General features: G+C 30.8%; 1 pseudogene; it reads left to right on the forward strand.

Moving 5' to 3' along the window:
- The first annotated feature begins 2,332 nt into the window (after positions 1 to 2,332).
- Positions 2,333 to 2,451, forward strand: LOC111737429 (annotated as a pseudogene).
- The last annotated feature ends 6,146 nt before the right edge of the window (positions 2,452 to 8,597 follow it).

Here is an 8,597-nt window from a genome sequence, read left to right on the forward strand (position 1 = left end):
AAAGGAGAATAACTGGGACAACCTTTGATATTACCCATCTATTTTTCTTGGGTGGAATCCTAACCAATAAAATGAAGACTGTTCACACATATATTCTTCCTCACTTCCATTCCCACTCTTTCACTTGCCCTTCCTGTTCATGAGGGTGTCTTAAATGCAAGATGGAAGAAGAGAGACTCTTCTACTTTGCCGTCACTGAACATTTGATATTCTTGACTCTTTTGATTCCATAAAAAAATTAAAAAAATAAAAACATTTTATCTCCCCATGTGGTACTTATTAAAACCGAAAATACACAAATCACATGAATTTGAATATTTAAAGCCCTGTGACAAATTTATTTTCACACACACACACACACACACACAAATCGGTATTACAATGTACTGTGTGGAAATCTCAGATTAGGTGTGAGGCTTTGAATCCCTGCATGAAACTTAACACACGAAATGTCTTTGACTTTCTTCTTCAAAATGGAATATAAATGTATATGAAATGCAATTAAAATTATTCTTTTTGATAAAAAGTCATTAAGCTACCTTTTTGTACAAGCCTGTATTCTATTTTTTTTATAAAAGTAATGGAAAATAGATACTTTTTTGTAAAGTGAAAATTATCATTGCTAGATTACTTTAATCCCAAGTATAGGCACAGACGTAGAAATTAAAAAAGAAGGTAGGATAAGTCTGTGAATATCTATTTAAAAAAATGATGTCAGTCTCAAAGATCAGTAGAACCTGTCCTTCCCTAACCCTTGCTTTTAAGGTTTTAGAGTAAATGTGATAGGCTGGTAGGACATAATGATAGCTTTTTCTGTCACACATCCTTCAAATTCAATATTCACATTTTTTTCCTCAGCTCAGAGATGGAATGACAAGTGTAAAGAAAACAAACACAAGGTTTTCTGGACATAGTCAGAGTGGTAGGATCTCCATTATTAGTCCTTTATATTATTGTTTTTCTTTCATCTTTCTTGGAACTGGGTGGATACTTTAGAAGTAGAATTAAAAAAATAAAACAGAAGCTAATTTGTAATTTATTGTATAAAAGTTCTTAAATTCATTACTTCTATTTCAAAATTGTTTTTGTTTATTTAACACATATTAAAAGTATTATTCTATGTCTAGCATGATGTTATGTCCTGGAGACTTACAGTCTTTAAAACCTTTCATCTTTTGTTTTCATGGAGTTTGCAATTTAGTAGAGATGATAGAAGTATGTGCAGCAGTCATAAATATATGTAAAAAGTAATAGATAGGAGTGTGTGAAGTAAATTACACTTGCTGTAAAATTGAAACGATTATTTGATTAAAAGTGGAAAACAATGAGTAATAGCCAAAAGGAGGATTAAGAACCCATTAAACTCTATCCATAGAACAACTGAGTTTCTGTTTTTATACATCAGTCGCATGAGCGTGGTTGATATCTGGTCCTAAGAGATAGACACGCTATGTATGTGCTGACAAAATCAAGTTTGTGTATCTACAGTACAGAGGGGAAGACCTTTGTACAGCAATTTGCTAGAGTAATGAATGCCACCCTATAGTGCTCTTGTTGATCATCTTACTAGCTCAACACAGAGAATATAACCTCTATGCATTACTGTACTGGTTGACTTTTTATTTGAAATTTAAGGGTTTACATTTGAGAGATGCCATTTATCTGGAGAGATATTAGTGCTTTGAATATAAAATGTGAAATACTACCTTTAACTTATGAATAATGCTATGTATTATAACTGAATCCACTTGAACCCAATTAAGGTTTGGAATTTCAATGATTTCAGGTGAGATATTTTAAATACAGACAAACTAATGAATGCCTTTTAGAATAAATCACTATTTCTCAAAATCCATGAGGATAGTTTCGAGATTTTACTTTGCAATATTAAGATAGTTACAGTAATCATAAGTATAATTAACTAGAAACAAGATAAGAGATATATGAGTATAATTTGGGATAGAGTAAAAAAATATAAAAAATCTTGCATTTTAAAAACTATAATTTTGTGTAATATATATGTATATGTATATATATGTGTGTTTGTATATATATATATGTCTACATATATGTTTAAACACATGCAATTTTTGAATTACAGTATTAGGAAAACTAAAATAAACTAAGAGTTTAATGCCTTCATATATCCATTATATATAAATTTATTTAAGACTCAGTCCTTCAAGGAAAATGCTGTTAAGTATGGCTAGTAATGATAGTAAGTGAAAAAAAATTTTGATAAGATTTCAAATTGGAAAAGAAAGGATAATAATTATACTTAATATTTTTGTCCCATTTATTAATCGAGATGTTCTTTTAAAATCCAAATTCTGTCTATGGCCATGCTACCCTGAACAAGCCCGATTCCATCTGATCTCGGAAGCTAAGTAAGGTCGGGCCTTGTTAGTACTTGGATGAGAGACCACCTAGGAAGACCAGGTGCTGTAGGCGTAAAAAAAATTTAAAAAAATAAGAGATTGTAAACTGACAAAGTCCTTGCAATCTGTAAGGTCAACCAAGTGATGCCTCACCTAAAAAAAAAAAAAATAGATAAATAAATAAAAAATAAAATAAAATCCAAATTCTGAAGGAAATCATAGGACTTAAAATTTTGGTAGAGAAGCAAGGCAGACAATATTTGTCTTGTCTTCTTTCAATTCTATATGTCAGCAACATCTGATCTGATCTCTGGGAAAAATCTATTTCTCAGTTTTACTTCATCTAAAAACCAATAGATTTTTCAGATAAAATGTAGTATGACATTATATTTTCTAGAATATGTTGGTCTTAAGCCCCATCACTCCAAAATATTCAGCCAATTAGATTCAACTGGTACAACATATATTTTCTTAATATATTACTATAATACTAGAATAGTTTAAAGAAAACTTTCTGCCTTAAGTGTTAAGAATCATTTGCTTCAAGTTCATCATTATGCTAAGGAAACTAGATACAGAGCAAACTCTCAAGAGAATCACCCCTAATAAGTATCTGGGGATGACATACAACTCTTATTGATAACAGTAACAACAAAAATACAAATAACATTGGCAGCACCATTTTTTAAACTATTACATTTGGCAATGTATAAGCATTTTAATATTACATGTTATAGTCTTCACTAGAAACATATGAGCTAAATATTATTATTTACAGTTTAGAAATGAGAAAGCTAGGCATCAAATAAAGTTAGTAATCCTCTCAAGTCACTAAGTTATAGTCAGATTGAGTAAATAGCAGATCTAGGATTTGAATCCAGCTAAGTGAGATTCTAAAGCCTTTTCTATTTATTAGTTTTAGGTTATAGACTCAAACTCCTTTAAAGTCTGAGCATAGGTAAAACATTTTCATTTTATTTTAGACATAAATTTGAGTTGACGGGACCAAAGATGATAGATATACTGTGGAATTTTTTGATACAAAAAACCTAAAATAGAAACTCTTAGACTATGTATCTAACAATTATATATGAAACACTTATAAAAAAAATGAGATCATAAAAGATAACAGAAAACTGCTATGGAATGTCAGCAAAAAAGCTAAAGTATGAAGGAGTATTTAATGAAAGAATATTTCATTGTATGAAATATAGTATGAGAGAATATTTGAGACATTTTCAGTATTTTCAAGATACCTTTACCCCTGTTCATTAGATTTTGAACTAAAGTAAGATTTATAAAATTAAACATTATTAAGTAATTAAACATTATTAAGTATCTTTGGACTATACTTTCATATCATAATATAAAAATATGATTCCTTTGAATGGTAGAATATTAGGGTGTTTAAGAACATGGGCTGCGAATTCTGATTGCCTGGGTACGCATTAGGGTTTTGCCACCAGAAGCAAATGAATTAGTCTGTCTACTCCTCAATTTTCCCTTCTAGTAAATGGGGAATAACAACAATACTTAACTCATAAGTTTGTTTTAAGAATTTGATAAGACAAGCAGTTGGTAAATACTCAGTGAAATTTCTCTTTGTTTTTATAATTATATTTTAACTTATTTCTATAATGAAGCTCAAACTGCTTAACAATACATAAAACTATATTTATCTATATTTACAACATAACCTTCTTTCTATCCTTCTGAATTCTTTAACATTTTTATGTTTCTTAATTACAAATTATTCTTTCATCTCTTTCTTGTCTACCTTGAATGATTTTCTTTCTGTTTTACAGATACCTACGCATTCTTTACTGAATTCAGATACAACTTCTTGGTAATGGCTTCCCCACATGGTCCAAACCTGCCTGAGTTTTATTTTCTTCTCTTATACTTATCTCAATTATGATAGCTATTTAGAAATGTAAAATCTTCTCAAGTTGTAAAGATATCTCAGTAAAGATTTACTTTTTTCTTTATTGTTTTTAGGCTAATCAGAAGAAAGTCTCCTGCCTCTTTCCCATAATCCTTTGCAATAGGTCAAACAAATTTTGATTACCAAAACAGTAGATAGATTGAGGAGATAGATGATGGAAAACGTTTTTCTGAGCTTTACTTAGTTCTAAGATTTTCACTTACACAAGGCCTACCATATCTAAATTGAAAAGATTCTTTATAGATGAGTTGCCAAAAGTCTCTGAGAAATATGAAGCATATTTTCTAAATATGTCTTATTTGTATGTTGCCTGTAATCTGTAGCTATGTCTGGAAAGAGCAGAAAAGAAAACTTGCATAAATGAGGACTGGCCAATTTGATGTCTTTCAGTAAATTTCTTAAAAGGTAAAACTCCACTTCCAACTAAATTTTTTCTAGTATACAACGAATTCATTTAGTAGGTAGATAAAACTCCACAGAACACTGCACCATGTTTTTTGTTAAATCCTTTTTGTGGTATTATACATTTTTTTAGAAGTTTGTACCAAATAGGAGGTAATAATTTCCTATTAAAAAAAAAATTGTAATGTCTATAAGGCGTACAAATATTAAGGTAGAGTCATGACAAACAGATGTCTTTAATTTGGGTAGTAATGATAGGAATCATAGTACAGAAACAGAATTATAAGTTTCTTATAACATAAATTGACGTAATTAAATTTATTATTTATTATTGGCTTTAAATGAGCAAATTTGATAAAATTATTTTATGATTTCTTAGTAAATGAATAGAGAGACAGCAATAAGTACTGAAAGCAAAGATGAAATTATCAGCATCTATTTTAATAATTTTTTGAATCTCAAATTGCAGAATGCTATCTTGGGCCTGTGTCTGTTTATGGAGGATCACTGCCATGTGGAACAGGTGTTTTGTTATATAAAGTAACCATTTGACATGACAAGTAAATGTTGAAAATTCTATTTAAGCTTATTTCTACACATCATCTCATGAACTGAGATACAAGAAGTCAAATTAATAAGCAGAATCATTCTACTTATATTTTTGTATCTTCGATGCCCAGTTCACCATCTATGAATTTTACTTTTCACCTGGTTGTAAAAAGTCAAGAAAAATTTTAGTGAAATTTATGTAACTTTTATCTAGAAGTGTTCTTTAGTTTTATAGCATCTCGTGTCAATGTTAGGAATATGCACTTGCTTAACATATATGTTTTGATTTAATGTAGCTGAAACTACATTAAATTCGCAAAATTGCGAAGTCATTATAATTTTTACCCTTAGCACCACACATCTTCCAGAATTTCCTATTTTGTCAGTCTTTACTACTATTTTATGGTTTTGTTCTTCAAAAAGATCGTGTCATTTGTAATGTCTCTCCTGTTGAGGAAAAGAAAAGCTATACTATAAATATGCATTTTCTTTTTTTTAGTCTCATTGGTACTATTTTAACTTTGTCCCTCTGTAACTCTGGCTTACATAATTGCAAAAAATTTTTTTGGTCTCTTATGTTTCCATCTCTTATATCATTAACACTGATTAGTATTCAGTCTCCAGGTAGAAAATATAGTTATGGCCCAATCATAGTGTATTTTCAAAATTAAATAGTATATAACTAATTTTCTCTAACATTTTCTTATGTTGCTTTTTATTTTTGTTTTTGTCTCTACCTCATTTTTTAAATCTCTACCTTCTTTCCATTTTTATCTCTACCTCATTTCTTTCTTTGTAATTGCTTTGTTATTAATGTTGATATTAGATGACAGATATTGGAGAATGACGAATGTTAGAGTTTTTACAGTGCAACACTTTACTAATGCACATATTAATTGGATATTAAATGATTTAAAATATACTGTGAAAATTTTCTATATACAATATGACCATCATGAATGGAAGATAAGTTTAGTTTTTGACACTATCTAGATAAGTTTTCAAAACTGACAAGTCTTTACTACCTTGAGGAACTCATAATTTTAATGAATTTCTTAGATTTTACTTCATTCTACCTCATTCTATCTATATTTTGTATTTTTATTTTTTTAGAAACATGGACTGTGATATTTGCTTATTAGCTTATCAGATTTTTATTCAGAAATTCTGCCATCTTTATGGCATTAGTTATATCTTTATCTCATGAGTTATGTGCTCTTACAGTAAACCAGTGGATTTGAAAGGAGTCAAAAAGCATTTTTGTAATCCCTAGCATTTATAAATACCATGATCCTCATATTGAAATGCTTAACACCATGCTTCAAAAACTAAAATGTCAAAACCTTGTTTCTCATGTGCTTTAATTCACTTTCTTTGTTTTACCAATTCTATTAAAATATTATATAAATGCGACTTTATTAGGACATCTCATATATTATGTTTTTTGCTAAAGTTTAGTTATGTTAACTTGACTCTTAATTTACTTATGTTTTGTGAAACAGAACACGATTTTAGTTTTTTATAAAGTATTTAGGGGGAAAAAAACAAAAACAAAATGCATGTATTAAAATATTGCATATTAAATTTCCTGATTAGATTATTTAAGCTACTTTTATAATAGTATAAATAATAGTCTGGATACTTCTTATAAAAATAGGTCCTGAATTGGTTGCTTCTCATTATACAAATAAAGCCAATACTGAGACAAAACTTTTTAATGTCTTATTTATTAAAATGGAATAAATGCTATTAGATGTGGATGAGAGAATGAGAAGACAAAAAAAATTGTTCAAGAATGTGTTTCATTTCTTTACATTACCTACTATTTAACTGAGGATGTTTACAATACCAGTCTTAAGACATAGTGTGGACTGGCATTGCTCATTGCTATTTATATACTAGCTATGTTAGGATTGTCTTGCTGGAATAATCAAATCCCAAATATGGTAGTGTCACCCAAGGATTTCATTTCTAGTTCATGTAAAGCCATTGTATATGTCCTTGATCAGGTGCATCTTAGGTATCCTTGCTCTAGGCAGTGACCTTAAAATCTAGGCTCTTTCTCTTACATTATTCTCCTTTTTCTGAGACCTTCATGTCCAGTAGTCTGAGTAGGAAGAACACATGATAGAGGATGAGAAATATTATATGGTATGACATGCATGTGGCACAAATTATTTTTACTAGTATTCTACTGGGCAGAAATCATATGCCAGGTTATATCTACAATCATGGGGACTGGGAAAGGTAATCATCTTGCTTACCCAAGTGGAAAAAAAATAAAACATATCATGAGAGGGGTGGCTGATATTTGCATCTAGGGATGCTTAGCAAAGAAATACCCTTTTAGTCCCAAATAGACCCAAATAGATTGTTGTAAGAAGTTATTTAAAATAGATGTTCCAAAGTAACTTTGGCAACATGCCAATTTATTCTGCCCATATTCACTTCCATCAATAATGGAGCTGCGCTAACTGCCAGACATCTCAAAATGGTGGCCTACAGAGGCCAACATACCTCCCAAACATGGTAGCATCTGGGGATGGCCATGGAGGCCACTTCCCAAGAGATGATGACAGTGAAAGCTGGGCCTCTGGCCCTGGCTGTCCCAACTGTGTGGAGCAGTGGTGATACTCCATATCCCAATCCCAATATATTAAGGCATCTTACCTAGGCTCAATATATATAACTTCAAAAGGGTTGAGAAAGCAGCCATCAAAAAAAGCCACTCCACTTTGGCATCTGGCACTGGCTCTGGAATGAGCCAAAGAAGACCAGGACTTTAGTTTGGATATGACACAAATCAGGAAAGGATTTCATAGAGATTACAGTGGATGACAGAAATAGGATTCATAGATGTCTTGGTATGGTTGAAGCAATGGAGATCTCTAACAAGGTAAAATTTAACAGGAATAAAACAACTCAAGTCCTAGTCATGGCCTTTATTAGGGGCTAGAGGGGCTTGCTTTAGTAGCAGATTGTATAAAAAAGATTTAAAAGATTTAGTTCACAGTGTTCTGAAGGTATCTAATAGTGATGGTGCTATAAATTGTGAATGAGTATAAATATAAGATGAAAGACAAAGAGAGGGGATGTGATAGTCTTGTCTGAGTCTACAGTGGTCAGGCTACCTCTAAGGAATGGAGACCACATTCTTTAGAGGTGGAAGTTGGAACCACAGCAAGTAAACCATACTTGAAAGACTGGATATGTTGTTTCTGAGAAAAAATGAATCATCTTGAAATATTACGTATGAAAAAGGGATTAGTATTTATGCTCTGGATGGAATGTAAAGGAGGATAAATTTTTGCTAACCCAAAGGT

Source organism: Pteropus vampyrus, unplaced genomic scaffold (assembly GCF_000151845.1).
Source record: "Pteropus vampyrus isolate Shadow unplaced genomic scaffold, Pvam_2.0 Scaffold26, whole genome shotgun sequence".
Classification (NCBI taxonomy): domain Eukaryota; kingdom Metazoa; phylum Chordata; class Mammalia; order Chiroptera; family Pteropodidae; genus Pteropus; species Pteropus vampyrus.